Source organism: Hipposideros armiger, unplaced genomic scaffold (genome assembly GCF_001890085.2).
Source record: "Hipposideros armiger isolate ML-2016 unplaced genomic scaffold, ASM189008v1 scaffold_113, whole genome shotgun sequence".
In the NCBI taxonomy this organism is placed as follows: Eukaryota; Metazoa; Chordata; class Mammalia; order Chiroptera; family Hipposideridae; genus Hipposideros; species Hipposideros armiger.
The window spans coordinates 2,650,068-2,668,302 of NW_017731463.1; the positions used below are offsets into that span (position 1 = coordinate 2,650,068).

The 18,235-nt window shown below is 41.2% G+C and overlaps 1 long non-coding RNA gene across 1 annotated transcript; it reads left to right on the forward strand.

The window, feature by feature from the left end:
• The first annotated feature begins 250 nt into the window (after positions 1-250).
• On the forward strand, positions 251-17,653 carry LOC109385356 (uncharacterized). Its single transcript, XR_002124598.1, has 3 exons — positions 251-453; positions 14,901-14,941; positions 16,274-17,653. It is a non-coding gene; the product is annotated as an uncharacterized LOC109385356 (long non-coding RNA).
• The last annotated feature ends 582 nt before the right edge of the window (positions 17,654-18,235 follow it).

The following is an 18,235-nucleotide window of genomic DNA, read 5'->3' on the forward strand; positions in this document are numbered from 1 at the left end:
CTTTAGCCACGTAGTTATCATTGATTAGTTATAAAATAACAATGTGGATTTTTAAAAATGTTATGTTAAATCGCTAACAAAGTGAATTTATCTTTGTACAAATTTATTTTAGAATAATAGCTCTCATTTTTTTTGAGTGCCGACTGTAGGTGTTCTAGTCACTGTTGGTCCATCATCACAGGCATTATATCATTTGTTTCTCATAAAAGCCCTGCAGAATAAACATAACCATTTCCATGTTACAGATGAGGAAACAAAGACCCAGGAAGACTAACATCACAGGAGACACAGCTATCAAGAGGCAACATTATGGCTGAAGCTGGGGGTGGCTCAACTCTCAACACCGTTACACACCACCAACCTGTCTGGCCTTGCTGGGGCTGAGAGCATCTCTGCTGGGCTGAGAGCATCTCTGCTGGGCTGAGAGCTCCACAGTGACCTGGAAAGAAGCTGGTAAGTACTGGGAAAGTCGACTAGCCCCCAGGATGACACCCTAGTAGAGTGAATTTGTACTTTTAGCTCGGGGGTCCCCATTTTGTTCAGAAAAGAAGAACCAAATCAGGTGACACTGGGATATTTCTGCAAGTTAGAAACCTTGGCTCCAGTGCCAGCTCAGTTGACAGCGAACCAACAGTGGGGACTTATACTGCTTTGCCTAACTGAATCTGTCAAGTTGCTATAGTTTAATCACAAAGTTGGGTTTTCAATGAGCACTAGACAGATCCATGATATCAATACATCTGATTGGCTGTGTCACAAAGAATTAGCCGATGTCTATACTGAGAAAGAAAATAAAGGGCATGGTTGAAATGATTAACTGGATACTTAGTACAACGAAAAGCTCCTGGTTGGAAAAAAAAATCTGAATTATTTTAACTCAGTATGGATGGATGAAGTCAATCAGACAACTGCTTAAATTGTCACTTCATTTGGCCTTCATGCCCAAAGCCTTTGAACTGTGAATTAATACTTCAAAATCACCATGATAGTCTAAATTTCACTATGATTATCTCGGGCTATCTTTTATGTATGTATCACAGATCCAGAATAAAGTGTTTCTAACTCAATAGTAAAAAACGAAATTGATGAGAATGTAAGCAACACTATAATTCTCACTCATCCTTAGATTCTTGAAACTGAAATCCAACTTGAAATCAAGTGATGTGAGAATCATGTATATTTACTGCATTTGGGTGCCCATGAAGAATGGATGTTGACTTTGTGGTGTCTTATATTTTTATTCCACCCCAGTAGTGGTCATGGCTTTCTTTTCCTTTTTGTTCCTCTTAGGAACCCACTGCTGTTGTTGAAACCAATAGTGTAGAATTAGTAAATGTCATAAAACTATTTGGATGCCTCTGACATTCCCCATTTGTTCACTTGTGCAAAAGAGGAATTTACTGACTCCACAGATTTTCGGTATTCCTGACCATTAGAATAATTTTTAATTTTCTGCAGTAAATCATTTAAACAAATACAGGCCAATGTGTACGATTTTCATGCTTGTCCAAGTTCACTGTTAATAGCTCCTGTACATTACACAGTACCTTTTAAAGGTAGAATGTAACACATTCAGCTCCCAACAGTGAAATTAAGAAAGCTCAGAGTTAATTTTTATGCTCAGTTGCTACAGCTTTCATTGGTCTTAGGTTTTCTAGCCCAATGATATTTTTCTCCTTCTTTATTACGTGATTCTAGTTCTTTGCCCTTGGTTTGATGATGCTATTTTTCTGGCCTTTGTTTTGTGTTTGCTAATGGATTTGTTAAATGTAGGCAGAGCATAAATAATAGATGAAGAATTAGTTAATTTGTCATGAACCAAGGCTGCCTGTCTACATGTCAACCTGACGGATTGGTTTCAAGTTATAAAAACTATTAAGTTGATATACTGGGATAAACAGGGCACATTAAATACCTTCTATTTTCCTCTTTTAACATTTCTATTCTAATTATGCTCAAGCCACTCCTATTCTTTCTGAATGCATTCAGTTTTTGTAACTGATGTGTTCTAAGCCATGGAGACATATAAGATAAACAAAACAAGATTAAAAATGATTTAAGCTTGATCTGGTTGGGGAAGCAGCCGGATGGATCTTGTAACAATATAACTGCTGGCGAAGGGGAAACAACTTGGGGTAGAGAAGCGAGCTAGGGGAAGGTGCGGCAGAAAATGACCCAAACAGGTATAAGATTCTAAAAAGAAAATGGAGCTACACAGTTAGATGATCTCAGCAAAGACACAGAGTTGGGCTTTGCTAAATTGAACTCATAATTTCAACTTGACCATCAAGTACTGACTTTCTAGTGTGTACTTAGAGTTCAATAAGCACCACAGAGATTTAAAATTCTGAGAAATCATAAACCCTGGCGTAAATGAATTTGCAATCTTAAAAATAGACAAATTCTAACAAAATCACAAATAGCATGAGATTATGATCAAATGTTAAGAAATGATCAAATGTCAAGAAAGTAAATGTTAAATCAATAGATCCCAAATGAGGCAGCATGTCACGCAGCATGTGAAAAATACACATTCCCAGAGTTTGGGGTATATAACTGGGTTTGGAAAGGCAGGTCCAAGTGGTTGGAAAAAAACAGTAGGTTGTACGCAGGAAGCTCATCCTTAGAGTTGTTCAACAGAGTTAAACATAAAATTTTAAGAAGGCTTTTTTAGAAAAGATACAAATTTATGTGCTGCAGCGAAGGTATCACCGTGGCATACGGTGCATACTCAGGGCACCTTTTGAATCTGATATTCACCTAGGCATCGGGTTATAAGTTGGCAGTAGTCCCAGTTTCAAAATGATCATGTAAACTCTGTAGGATTCAGTCTCCTTATTAGGAATGGATATGGGAGGAATGTGTTATATTTAACGTCATCGTAACAGGTACATGCACTTTCCTCCCTTTTAATCCTGTTAGTGAATTTTACTACTATAGATTTATTTGGTTTACTACTATAGATTTATAAACTACTAGAGATTTATTTGTTTTACTATTTATACTTACTCATTTTACTACTATAGATTTATAAACTATAATTCCAATACAATAAACCACCAGTGTACTTGGAGTATTCCAAATGACTGTGTGACTAGAATTTTATTGACAGAAAAATTTGAAATATTGAAAGCTATTCACTAAACTCTCCAGTTATCCCTCAGTATGTACACTCCCTAAAGTTTTGGCAGAGGCCCTCACAGCCAACGTACGTACGAAAGGGAAAAGCAGTCAAGACTTCTGAGTTCTCCAAGAAGGAGGCTCCCTGACCTGCGTGTATTGGCACTCACAGTGTCACCTGTGATAGATGAGGGATGCTGTAAGTCTCAGCAATGGGACCATAGTGCCAGGAGAACAGGTGAGCCCAAGTGGTCCCTTAGTATGCACGAGAGACAATAGGACTCACACATCTCCAGACCAGGATCTTGGATGGAATGGGAAGGGAGGATAGGAAACAAGTTAATAAAAGCAGGTATCAGCAGCTAGGTAAGAACCTGTCTAGCAAATGTAGATGAAAACCCCAGTTTGCAGATAAGTGGGTCTAATACATTGAATGTAAATAATCATTAAACAGTGTAGCAAAAGATATGATTGCAATAAGCCAATTGAAGTTGCAAAGAATCATTGCTTTCATTTATAATTTTATTGGGGGAATAAGATGGTATGTGATTTATATGAACTGTCTTTATGATTCGCCCCATCACACTCCTCATATGTGAGAAGAGACAGAGCCCAGTCTGAGAAGACACTTTCCGCACCCTCCCTTTCCTGAGAGATCCTTGCCTCATGTTCTTTTTCTTTTTTCTTTTTTTTTAAAAGATTGTATTGGGGAATTGGGGGAGGGGAACAGCGTTGGGGAATCAGTAGGGGAAGGGGAACAGACAAGTTGCTGTCCTTTTGTTCTTCAGCCTAATTATGGAGGACGTCGTTTCACTGGCCCATGTTGGTATTATCATTGTGCTCTTCCCGGGTGAGGCAGTCACTTGCCGGCCATTGGACAGCCGCTCACGGCGGCTCACAGCAGCTCATGCTAGCTGCTGGCCAGCCCCATTGCAGCCTATGCTGCTGCCAGTGACTCGCGGCAGCCCAGCTCCAGGTTGAGCTGTTGTTCACCAGCTTAGCTGTAGAGGGCAAATCGTCACTGGCCCACAAGTGGGATCTGAACCAGGGCCCTGCTGCTCAGAGCTGGTGTCCCAAGCCAACTCTTAACCAAAGAGCCACTCGGCCGGCCCCTGCCCCACGTTCTTAACATGCAGTATTCTACTGTAATCAGTTCATTAAATGAGCAGAAAGCAGCTGTGCACTTTCTACATTAAACCCAGGCTGTGGACCTGTCCTCTCCCTGCTCATGGAGGACACTTAAGGCATGTTTCACAGTTTATTTTTATCATTTTTTAATTTTAAGAAGATTCAGTCTAAGAATCACATAATTCCAAATTTGCAGGCGGTTAGTTGAAAGGTCCTCCCTCGCCCTGGGAACTGCAGTGGGGGAGGGAGGCTCCGTGTACCCTACCACTTGCTAACTGCTGCTTGGGGCCCCTCCAGGTCCAGAGTGGGATAAGGAGTGTTGCAGGTTGGGTTCCCCAGGAAGCAGACTCTGAGATGGAGGTTAATGTTTAGGAATGCTTTGGGAATCAGTGCCTTTAGAACAGATGGGACAATGGGAGAAGCTGATCAACCCCATCAAAGGCTTCAGATGACCCTTCAGAGTGCTCTGGAGCTGGGGTGGCCCTCCACAATTGGCCTGCGTTGGATTGAGGAGCTGGGAATTCATTTGTACCCCATGTTGATCAGTCATTGGAGGGGCTGCTTTCCTGGAAAGAGTTGTGACCTTGGGCAAGGTAGTTTTCTTCCACTGAGGCAATCCCCAAAGAAAGCTGACTGCTGAAGGCCTCTTTGGGGCAGCACCCCTGAAAACTGGGGATTAAGCCTTTCTTTTCTGAGGGGGGATGGCCGAGGCACACCACAAGGTCCCCCACAGGCAATAAGGGCAAAAGGGAAGAAAAGTCTTCCTGATCACATGGTCATCTGGCCCTGATGCTTTCTGAGTACAGCAGATACTGAATGCTGAGTGTTTTCCTGTCATGGGGGACATGGAGGGTTCTTTGAAGGTCTCGTCACAAAGAATCTTGCTCTTTAGTTCTTATGTTGGTGATGTGTACTCAGGTTAACTGCTTACAGCTTCTCTCAGCACCCTTCCATTTTGGTTTCCTCGGATCTATCCCTCTGCTGAGTCACTGCACCTTCCAAGTATGCTTTTTGATTAGAAATTTCAAAGACGGTCAGTGCTAGAAAACCATCCACTTCTAGCTCATAAGATCAGACATCCTTGTCCCTCAACTCCAAAAGTGCAGATCTTTTCAGTGTAGCCCTGACTCTGTGGTTTTCAAGAGGAAGACATGAGTTTCCATCTCCAGTCTTTTCCAGGAAGGGATTGGGCACTAGGTCTAGTGATTCCAAACTCTAGGGGTCACCCCTCAAGTTCCCAAAGCTGGTTCTCTGGAAGACCCCTCTTGGCTTGAGGTGGCTGGAGAAAACATTCCTTCCCCTGATAAATCCTCACCACCTAGCCTCTAACCTGCCAATGAATTCTCTGCCTTTTCTAGTCTAGTTCAGAAATAGATGACCAGCTAATCTAGGAGAATTGTTTCTGAAGTAGGCTGTTGCAAGGCTGGTACTTGGCATCCACGACATTATTCCCAATCAGTGTCTTTGTGGACATTCTAGAGAGTGAGGCAGTCTTGAGGATACAGTCACATTAGACTGCCTCTCTTGTCTTCCCTAAGTCAGAAAACCCCCTTTGGTTCTAATGCAAGGACTATCTATAGGTTTCCTGAAGGAAGAAAAGGAAGGAAGGAAGGAAGGAAGGAAGGGAGGGAGGGAGGGAGGGAGAAAGGAAGGAAATGGTAAGTAGAAGAACTATATCAATAGGCAGATTTTCTCCCAAGTTCTCTTTCTGCCAAGACTGTTGTTATATGCCATGTCCAACAGGATTTCACCAAAATAGTGGCTGATATGGCGTGACCCAAATGTTCCATGCTGAATGTATTCCATCTGTACCATGTCATCCTTTATTTGATTAGAATGGATCCCAGCTGTCAAAGACTGTCCCAAATTGCCAGTTTGCTGAAAGCACAGGTCTGACAGAAGTCAAACATCACACTTCAGTCAAGTACTGGCCTTGAGTGTTGTCTTTGGGAATTAATCCCCATCTAATCTTTATTTTACGTATCTCAAATGATTTCACATTTTTACAACCCATAACTCAATACAGAAACAAAAAAAAGGTGCTGGTGACTATTTTTCTAACAAACTATGTCCAAGTATTCTGATAGCCATATTTTCAGCTTAACAAACCGAGGAGCTTGGACTTTGTGTGGTGTGTGCAGAAACGTGTGTGCTGTCAGCTCATTCTCCTCCAGTGCCTCGTTGGGCATGAACTTGTCTGTGTTCTCATTTTTCATTTGAATCCACTAAGGAAAGCTTTCATTTCCTGGCCAGTAATTGCTTGATCCTAGTGGGAAGCCATGGGGAAGGTTACAGCCATGCAGGCATCCCCTGTAGGGGGCCCAGAGACAGAGAGACCATCTGTCCTGCGATAAGATGATCCGGGCTCTGTAGAGAACAGGTACCACACAATCCGTGTGTTGAATATGTCACCCTTCCTATCCCTTCAAAATAACCTGCCCTTTACTTTTACATGTCATATTTTGAAGACAAGAGCCCGAGCAATCTCCCTGACCAAAGATATTTATGTTTTCTTTTCACCTGATGACGTGCCCCCAACCATCTCAGCCACGCCTTGACTTACGCGTTTTTGAGAACGGTTGAGATCTGTTATGTACTTTCCCCGGCTGTGACAACCAATTTTCACAAGGTTACACAGTCCGTTCCAAGGGCAGCCTAATCAACACCATAACCCTGCTCAGACACATAAATCTTAAAATATACCAGCGGAGGGAGTGTCAATTCACTAACTGGTAAGGGTGAAAATGGCTGAGAATTCCAAGTACCTAGTACTATTACCAAGGGTACCTGTGTTTTTGTAGTCTCTATTCAATTCTGATGATTCCTCTGGGACTTAGTAGAGACTCAGTTTAATTCCTACTCTGTGAATCAGTGTGTCAAGAACACCTAAGGCCTTGCCCCAAGTCCTTTGGCTTAAACAAGTGTAAATTCAGGGAGGCTACTGGGCAACATCTTCTATATATTAGAAAAGTCCTTAAGTGAAGTACAAGACATATTGTATTGTAATCATCATCAGAAACAGTGTGGATAGTAATACTATATATTGGAATAGTGCTTTAGATTTCTAAATGGCTTTTATGTATCACACCACAATACACAACTGTGCAGCTTAAGATATGCTAGAACCCCCACCCCTACCCCAATAATAATAAATGAATAATTGGGCAGAGTATGTAGGGACAACTAGCTCCACCATGTGCCACTGGACAAAATGTCTGACTGCCACTAATCACATCCCAGGGACATCCCTGAGAGTCCCACAGAATTCAGACCTGAACAGGGGAAACCCAGTGTCTATCCGACTGTGGCTTTTCTCTCATTCATCAGCAGGAAGTACTCAGTCCCTTGCCTGGAACTCCCTTTTGTTACATCTGCCTTGATACAAATGCACGGATATTTTTATTGATCCGTTCATTTCCCTGGACAGCAGGAAATAAGAAATGACCAAGTAAGAGGAAGCATGCACAACCAACCCAGGCTAACATATCAGTAGAAGTAGCCCGAGTTCTCAAAATGTAAACCCAAAGAGCAATGAAAATCACAAGTACTGACCACAGTCAAGTACTAACCACCACCTAGAAGTCACAGAAAAGCAGTTCCCATCTTCTGCCTGTTCCTCTTTTTTTTTTTTTTCTAAGATTTTATTGGGGAATTGGGGAAGGGGAACAGTGTTGTCCAGTCTCCATCTGGCTGCCCTTTGGCAGCTCGCGGCCGCTCAGCTCAAGGTGCTGTGTTCAATCTTAGTTGCGGGTGGGCATAACCCACCATCCCATGTGGGTGTCGAACCAGCAACCTTGTTGTTAGGAACACGTGCTCTCAACAGCTGAGCCATCCTGCCACCTGTTGGCAGCTCAGCGCCAGCTCAGCTCAGGTGCAGCTCACTCGCCCATGTGGGGATTGAACTGGCGACCCTGTTGCTCAGAGCTCCCGCTCTTAACCAACTGAGCCACTCGGCCGGCCCTTGCCTGTTCCTCTTGCATAAAGAAGCAGCAGAAGAAATCTCTTTGTGATAGCCAAATGGTTGATTCCAGGTCGTAAAGCGATGTTATCACTCAAGTATTCATTTATCCATTTATTTAGGAAGAAATTTTTATTGAGCAGCTACTCTGTGCAAGATCCCAAGGGTCTCATGGTATATTAAGGCACAGGAAAGCATTGCTAAGCAAAGTCTGGGCATTCTCCCCTCTGCCTCTATCTTAAAGTGATCCACTTCCTATTATATTTCCTTATAGCATGAACTGGACAAGAAGAGAAAGGAGAGCAAACATTCCCTTTTGTGTTTTTTGAAGGGAAGGATTTTTATTGTTCCCATGGGGTACAATAAAATGATTTAAATCAAGCAAGTGCCCGGTGGTAGGTAAAGTGGCTATTCTGTTTCTCTGCTTATAGCAGCAACACAGGGAGATGCAAGGTTATGAATTTTCCCTGCCTCCAAATGTGATTAAGAATCACGGAACGTAATGGCATCACTTTCTTACAAAGACATAGAGAGCATTACAAAGCGGTGCCGCTCCTTCGGGACCCTGGCCCCTGGCCATGCGCCTTCTCCTCCGCCTGTATCACCTCCTGTCTCTCCCGACGTGGAGTGCACTGGGCAGAGCGTTAGCTCGCTGTACGCTCCACGCTGTACCTCGTGTGCTCTGAGAGCTAAGACAGGACAAAAGGCTCATCACAAGAGCTAATAAGCCAGAACAGAGAGGGAAGGGAAGTTCACGGCTGGCGGGATTGGGAGAGCGCCATGCTTCTATTTTAAATAGCTGCAGAAGACTTGGTGCTGTTGCAGATCTCAATCCCTGTAGAAGGTAGAATCTGCAGGAGGAGGGGGAACAGAGCAAACGGTGAGAAGAGCACACCGAATTCCACGATTGATGTTTATACATTATGTTATGTTGACTGAAGGGTGTGATATATTCTGTTTCTACTTCCTAGAAATAGTTCAGGGGATGAGGGTAGCTGCCTGCAGGCCGAGGGGAAAGGCAACACAGACCATATACCTGGTACAAGCTTATCACTTGAAAGACAGTCAGCCTTTTCTTTTTATTCTTCCTCCTCTTCCCTCTCTCCTTCCCTCCCTCCCTTTCCTCTCCCTCCCCCTCCCCCCATCCCTCTCTCTTTTTATTTTCTTTTTGTGTGAGTGTGTGTGTTATTAGAACTAATCTGTGGATTTTAAACCTCAAGGCTTTCATTGTTTCCTTCAAGTCCCAAAGCTTAGGACTTAGAATAATTTTCAAAGGTCTGCTTTCCCTTCATTTATAAGTCATTTCTTTTTATTTGCCTCCGTCCTTCTTCTCATCCCTTTTTGCAGACCTCCTGGTGAAACAATTTGAACTCCACAGGCAGACTAGACCATCCAGGGAAAGGGGACTGAAGTGATTTTAAGAGATGCAACAAAAATCCTCTGGTAAAGCTACCTGAAAAGGGATTCCCTGCGATATTCTATTACTTCCTTCCTAGAGTCCCCCGGGGGAATACAAATGATACCTAAGAAATTACCATCATTTACCAAAAGAGGCGACACAAAGCATCTCATTTTATGACTTGCCAGGAAAGCACAGAGCAATGTGTGAATACCAGCCCTGTGAAGTCAGCTTTAAGTGGCAGCACTTATTTTTAGAGTCAGTCAGTGTTACTGTCTACTGAACAAGGAAATATATATCAAAAATTTAATACTCATTGTGATGATATTATAGTAAGTAGCTCATTTATCTTAGTTGGAATGCAGTAGCTCTCCAAGGCAGGACTGGATCATGAAGAATGTTCAAGTTCTCACTCTAGAACTAAGTTATACTGATAGAATACTGCTCACTTCGTTTGGTATGCGGGCAGCGTTGGGCGGGAGCTGGCACCTCCAGGCTTATGAGGGCCAGTGGGCACAGCGCTTCCCAAATCCATGATCACCAACTTCAGGTTGGTAACTTGAAGTCAGCAGTAATGGGAGTATTTCCACCATGGAAATCAGCAAACACTACAAATCAGCACCCCCACCCCTAAGAGTCAGCTGTTAAACATTCTTTGCCAGACACCACCATCACTAGTGTATCTCTAAGAAGAGAGAAACTTGGCTCATTTTCCTACTGCATTATAATTCATTAAAATATTAATTCATTATTTCATTAAAATATTAGTTCATGATTTGCATAGATGTGGCCAAAAACCAGCATGTTGTTAACCTGGCTAAAAGACTTACTCCTGGTGAAAATGAACAGGAGAACAGACATTCTCTGGGATATTTGTCTGTTGATGACAATATTAAGTAGTAACAGCATTTATCTTGCCTGTCCCTTTGCAGGGGAGTCAGTGAAAGAGAGGAGGAAGTGTGACTGTTGGGACCAGTGTCACCTTTGCCTCCTGAGGGCTGCTGTTAGGGACCACGCACTGGGGTTCCTGTTCTTGTGTCCCTACATTGCCCATTTAACTCCACACTGTGTGCATCTTGGTTTATATTACTTCCATTTTCTTTGAAAATAAACCCAGAGACTCACAGACACCATCTCTCTGTACTGTATGCATATAATATATTAACAATCTTCAGCACTACCCCTGGACGCCAATTTTTTAGCTTTCTTACATGAAAATCTGAAGGCATTTAGAAATAATAGAGACAAAAGATCAATATCTTCGGATGGAATGGCCAAAATAGATAAATCAGAATCACCAGCACTTTAAGAATTATCTGTAAAAAGAAAGAAAAAATAAAGATACAGTTGTATTTGGTTTCCGAGTCAAATTGTCCTGAAAGGGAGAAACTAAAAAGGCTGAGGGCAGGCGATGGTGTGGCGGCCACGGGGGACCCCACAACTGAGGCTTATTTGACCAATAAGCCGTTTATCAGCGAAGGGAACCGTGATGTCGCACATGCGTGTTGTCTGAAGCCCAGGCGGCTCTCCTTGTAAATCCTACAGAAAACAGTGAGAGCTGCGAGTCTCACAGACGGGTCCCAAGGCACGTCCCCGCTCAGCCACCGTTAGTCATTGTGGTGGGTAGTTTGGGATTTGTTTTATGTGCAAGAACAAAAGGATTTTTTTTCTATTTTGCAAAGCTGAGCCTTGAAATTCAAGGACAGTGAAATGGCTGTTATCTACCCCTCCACATATAAAACCTGTTATTTCTCCTTTTTTCCTCATTTGTCTACTCATGTGTGATACTCAGCATATAACATCTTGTATAAATTCTTGTATGTATGTTGTCTGCTGTGTGTGTGTGGGGGGAGGGGGCTGTGTCATATTCATTTTTTATCCCCATTCTCGCTAGCATAGGGTCCTGTGGGGTTCTCAGAAACATTACTAATTTAATCTTATTTTCGCCTTTTCCGGAGATCTTTATCTACCTATTATTAATTCGATAAATATATTAAGCACATGGTATTAGAGTGAGGTCTACGGATGCACTGAATTCAATAAAATTCTTCTGTAGATCCTCTGACGGGGAATTTTTACGTTTCAAAGAGAGCTTATTTATTATTTAGTTTGCTCTATCTCTTATATGGATTATTATTATCTTAAGTTCCTAGCACTCTGCTTCCCATACAGCTGATTCTCAACAAATGTTCCTCTCTCCCCGTTCCCCTCATGGACTCGGATTATCTAGCTGAGTCTGCATGTTTTCTGGGCCACCCTGACTGTGTGTGTCCACAGACAGGCTGGGCAGAGGACACTGTGCTTGTACCCACTCCTGCCCACCGCCATTCCCACATATGACAGCTCCAGCTAGAGGCAGGCCGCTGTGAAGCTTGGATCACTGGCCCTGGGGTTAAATGATCTTGTCTGCATCCCAGTTTTGTCACTAACTTGCTTCACTTTTACGTGTTAGTTACCTCTCTCAGCCTCAGTTTTCCCATCTGTAAAACAAGGCTAACTCGAGAGGGGTGGCTGCAAGCAGGGTTAAAAGGATGATGTAGGTAAAGGCCTTAGCACATCATTATAAATGGTAACTGTTGTTTGCATTATTTTTAGAAGTTTCCCTGTGTAGCCAGCTCAATGAACATGGCCCATTTCCCCGTCCCCTCACCTTGGTGCTCTGAAGAGTAAGGGGTGACTGGGGCTATGGGATTGGCGATCCAGTAGAAAATCTAAGGCATTCAAAATTTCAATTCAAAATCTTTTTCATGTTCCTGTTCTGTGGCCCCTACCTGGTTCCCAGAGGCCCCCCTCCCTTGGAAGTTACTTACTTCCCTGTCCTCTGACAAATTGCCCTCCTCACATCTCCCCAGACACACAATCCCGTGTCACCCACCCAGTTCTGTTCTAGCCTCCCAGTTGTACCAGGTTTAAAAATACGTCTGCCATCCTTCCATGAAAAAATTGTTTTACCTACCTCTGACAGTCTCCAGATGTGTACCTTCCCCCCCCCACCCCCACCCCCCTGCTAAGCTCCAGTATCTAAAAGTCTCCAGGATGAGCCTGGGGGAACAGGTGCATCTGGAAGGGTAAGACATAAGTCCCACTTCAAGTGAACATGGGTGATCAGTGAACAGAAAGCACAGGGAGACAGTCTTCAGAAATTTCTACATTCAGAGATGAATTTTTTTGTCCGGGGGAGGGTAGTAAATCCCCCAACACTGAAAACAGTCAAGCACAGGCTGAGAGATCCCTGCTATACAAATTTAAATACTGGGAGGAGGAACTGATGAGATGAGATGGCCCAACGCAAGATATGGTTCTATCAAAATTTTATGTTATTTTGGCATTATGATCATTATCATAATTTTAAAGTTAAAACATTTTAGACAAAAGTGGGACAATCTGTCTCTCACACATGTACACACACACACACACACACACACACACAAACACAGCTCATCCACACTTAGAACTCTTTTTGCAGACTGAATAAGAGTGTGATGAAAACAATTCCAGTGAAATGAAGACCTTCCAACTTTATTTTCGAAAAGAGCACTTCAGAACAATCAGGGCAAATTCAGATTTTAATTGCAGTTCGTCACTTAGTTAATCCCCTTTATCACTCAAGAAGCAGTTCTGCACTTCCTTTGGAGACTGAGCAGGGAAATTTGTTTAAAAAAAAATCTACTTGGCATGATCCTCTTGCATAAGTCCACTGCAGTGGGCCCCCTTAATTTGAAAGACAGGAATCTGTCTAAGTTATGAATGGACCCAATAAACTCGAACGCTTACCTGGGAGAAAATAGAAACCTCGGTGTTGAATGCAATGTGGAATCAGGCTGGTCTCCTAGGAACAGGGCAGATGCTTCGTTACTATGTCTTCAATTTAAAACCCGTCTTTTATTTGACACTAGAATCTTGATTCCCATGAATCTTGGCCTCCTACATCTTCTCCAATTTTCAGGAAAATATGATTCCGTAAGACTCATTGCATACTTGCTAGATACAAGGCATCCTGGAAGGCCTTGGGGGAAAGAGACAAATCCGAAATACAAAGTTGAGTAAATCCTGCCTAAAGGGATTTCAAACCTGCGGGGAAAATCTACTGTCAGTTAGATTCTTGAGTTATTTTATTGATTTAACATACTTTAACCGAGATGTAAAAAGAAAAGACTACTGAAGAGAAAATTTCTTAAGGGAGAAGACTGGGCAGAATGACATCAAAATGCTAATGGTCATTGTGTTAAGGCAGTGAAATTCAAAGTCACTCATTTTTCTTTTGCCATTTCTTCATTTTCTTTAATAAGATTATAATTCTTTATGATAAATGAAAACATAAATTTAACATTCTTCTAGAGGTTTTTTTTTTTTGGCTCCTTAAAAACATAGCTATGATGTGTTTAACATAAGAATTTGCTATGAGGGACAAGGAAATATAAAGTTGAATCAATATCAATATGAATGGAATTTATAAAATTTGTGGCCTCTATATGGTTCTGTAGATACATACATACGTATATGCATATCTAAATGGATATATACATGCATACAAAACACATATTCATTTCACACATATGTATGTGTATCCACGTACATACACAAGTACCTAACATATATTCATTACCAGCTCTAGAATGTTCTTAAGCTAATGACAGATGTTTTGTTGTCTGTTCCTTGGCTCTTTTATGATTCAAATGATTGGAAAGATAGAAAGTGACTGAATTTCACCTTCCATTTTTATAAGTACTAGCAGCTGTGGAAGAAAGTGAAGAACACCTGACTGGTCAGCCTTAGCTCCGGGTTCAGAGAAAATTACTTTTCCCTCTCTGTGAGTGTATGGAAGTTTCTCAGCCCCCTGCCTGAATATTCTCTGCAGGAATGGAGGGGTCAGTTAGATCCTTGCTGATACCAGTAAAGGCCACTGAGTCACCTGGGTTAGGAGTGGAAGAAAAAAAATTGAGCAGAAGCACTTTGACTCCTGCTGACCTTAGAGGAAATCTTTGGAAATCTAGTCAATCCCCTATTCCAAGCCTATTTGTAGATGAAGACTTTGAAACACACATTCGCCAGTTCCAAACGCCAAGCTTGCTCAGCATCTTCTGACCCTCTGGTACCCATCAACTTGCTCCACCTAATTTATAAAGGGTGTTTCCATGGCACAGTTACACCAAAAATTGGGTAGAGACAAATAATAGCTACTAAACATAGCTATTTGTCAAAGGTCTATCATGGGCAAAGTCCTTACCTCTATCTTTTTTTTATATATACTCATGAGAATGCTCCCAGTTAGCTATTATTTTCTTTATTTTGCAGATGTGGAAATGAAGTTCAAAGCACCAAGTAACCAGCTTAAGGTAGGAGGGTTCATGAGTAAAGGAAACGGTGTGTCCCTCTGACACACCTGCTGCATTAGAAGGGCCAAGAGCAGAGCAAACCTATGGATAAAAAATGATGCCAGAATTGGCTGGTTTTAGGGCTCAAGGAGGATTCAGCATTAGTTTGATCTGATTCCCTTGCCAAAAGACCTTTACTTCAAGACGAGGAGCTAAATCTCCCATGGCAGCTTTAGCCGTGCTTACCAGTACTGAGACGGGAGGGAGAGAGGCTGAGCGCAAGGGGACACCCTTGCAAAATTTTAGCCTTTGCATAACTAGAACCAAAGCTTCAGTTGTTGGATACAGATCTTTGCATAGTTAGAAAAGTCCATTTTGAGAGCCATACACACGACCGTATACTTAAACTTTTCTCTTTGCGCCAAAGAATCCAAATCCAAGTTTTCTGGCCTCAGCGCACCCTGGTCCTTCTCTTCCATTTGCATGAGGACCTACTGAAACGAAGGCTGTTGTGAATGTCACATTGGAACAAGTAACTGACGTGAAATTACTTTGAAAGTTTAAAAAAGTAGAGGAGGGCATAGGAGAATGAAAATTGTGGAATTAAAAAAAAAAAAAAGGTCAGTACCTCTCATCCTGTACCTAACTGAGGTACTAGGCCTGGTTATTTACCCTCTCTTAGCGTTAAGGGGGCTACTACAAATACAGAGGCCAAGATTAAAATCCATGCAGTCCATAGGGAAGCTCATTTGGGAGCCCCAGGGACTCTGCAGTGATGGCGGCCCCCACCCCCACAATAAGGCAGTTGGTGGATGCTGGGTCTGTGGAGGCAGCAATCTCCAGGCACTAGTTATCATTAAGTGATGGTCTGAGTTTCTGTACCTAATCCCTTTGGTACTCATCCCATGAGCAATAGATCCCCACAGGTGCAAGGGTCACCTACTCCAGATGACTGCATTACCACTTCAGTCATATTGTTCTGAGCCCAAGGTCCATCTTCCTGCTTACCAAATCATTAAGTACTCAAGCTGACTCAAGGCCCCCGGGAGTCAAGTTCTTGGAATGTGAGGCATCCACCTCCTAAGGGGCTGAGTAGGGAAACTGCATCCCAGTGCTATAAGAATGATAGACTGCTTACCTTATATGGACTATCTCTAGGTTTATTTCCATTAAACTGAATTTGTTAGGCTATAAATTGAAATGACCAAAGGAGGAGACATTTTTTCCTGCTCTTATCTTCCCACCCCTTCTTGGGTATATTGGTGAAAAGAATGAGATTAGCCAGGTCTTAAATGTCATGGTGAAAAATTTGCAACCTTATGCGACATTCTGATTATTTCCTTCATCCCACAGCTGAAGAGAACCCAGGCCTCATTGTCTGCCCAATGGACAAAAGGGAGACGTAAATAAACTTTTCATTTCCCTTCCTGTTCATTTAATATTGGTAAATGTAACTTTCACACTGAACCAGAGACTTAGAAGTCAATAAATATAATTTACAAAGGTAATCATAGTGGAAAGGACTATAAAACACTAACCTTTGAAGTTTAATATTTATTAAGAAAACAAAATCTACTTTGTGAGTCAAAATGTAATAGTTGGGCTATAATTCTTTTTTAGCTTGCCAATATGTCATATAGAGAGAGGACATTTAGTTTTAGCGATTTGTGAAGTTGCTTCTTCTTCCATTATGTTTGTGAGGTCCGTGCCCGCTCACAGGTCCTGCTGCAGCCCTTTCATTTGCATTGTTTATAATATTCCATTGTACGAGTGTATCACAATTCCTTCACTCCCTCCTCTGTGTTAGCCATTGGCTTCTTTTCAGTTTGGATCTGCATAATATAGTGAAAGGAAACAGAAAGATAAAGCAGAAGTAGTGAAGTTAGTTTCCCAGGCAGTAGGTAGGAGGTGTCTACAGGTGAAAGAAAGATTTCTCTCACACCTTTTTAAACGTTTTTTTTTGTTTTTTTTTTTGCTTTTGAACCATGTTAATATGTTACATAGTCAAGCAATAAAAGTAATTTTAAAAAATAATAAAATGTTATATCAACGGAAACAACTGAACCTAACTGCATCAATTTTTAATACTCAGAAGAAAACTACTAATGCAAATAACTTTTAAACCAGTATTCTGACTGTATGCTCACTGGCGATGTATGCTAAGGAGAAAAAGAACTACAGCAAAATACCCATTGGTGTTTTGATTGAGTGACATGGCACTGAATTTATACACCTATTTGAGGAGGCATCTTTAAAATATCGTCTCCCTACATAAAACCGCAGCATATCTATTTATTGATGATGTTTAATAAAGTCTTATAATTTTGTCTTTATGTGAGGCACACATTTTATTAGACTTATGCATGGCTATTCATACCTTTGGTGCTACTGTAAATAGCATCTTTTCTATACATTTTGTATTTATTACCAGCATATAGAAATGCAAGATATTTTTGTACATTGATTATCAAAAGTTTTCCAAACTGTCTTATTCATTCTATTAATTCTGTTAATTTATTTGCAGATTATTTGGGGTGCTCTGTTCATAGTCATATTTCTGATTTTTATACCTTGTCTTCCTTCTTCCTCCGCTGCACTGACTAACTAGAACTCCCAGCGTGGTGTTCACAGCTAGTAAATGATAGTGGGCATTCTGACCTGGTCCCTGATCTCAGTGGGGATGCTTTACCATTAAATGTGATGTTTATTTTGTGTGCCCTTTATCACATTAAGAAATTTCCCACTTGTTCTGAATTTTTAAGAGTATAGTATTTTAAATCGTAAGTAGATGTTGAATATTCTCTAGCAATCTTTCTGCATTTATTGAGATTTATTTTATTTTTCTTTATTTAATAATGTAGTGATTTAGGTTAATTTATTACTGTTAATAAATCTTACATTTCTATGTTAATCAAATATCATTACATTATATATTTTATACTTTACTGGACTTGGTGTGCTAATTTATCATGATTTTTTTCATCCATCTTCATAGTAAGATTGGTCTGTAATTTCCCTTTCCTGTATTTGCTCAGGTTTGGCTTTGGTATTGAGATTATTTCAGCCTCATTTAAATGAGTGGGGAATGTTTTCTTCTTTTTCTATTTTATGAAAGATTTTGTGCAAGATTAGCATTATTATTTTTTAAATTGTAGACCTCACTGATAAAGACATGCGGTGAATATTTCTTTGTGGACTATAATTCAATTTCTTTAAAAATTATATAACATAAGCTTTCTATTTCTTTTTGTGGCAGTTTGTATTTTTCTAAGATATATCTTTAAATATATTGGCATATAATTCATTTAAATATAT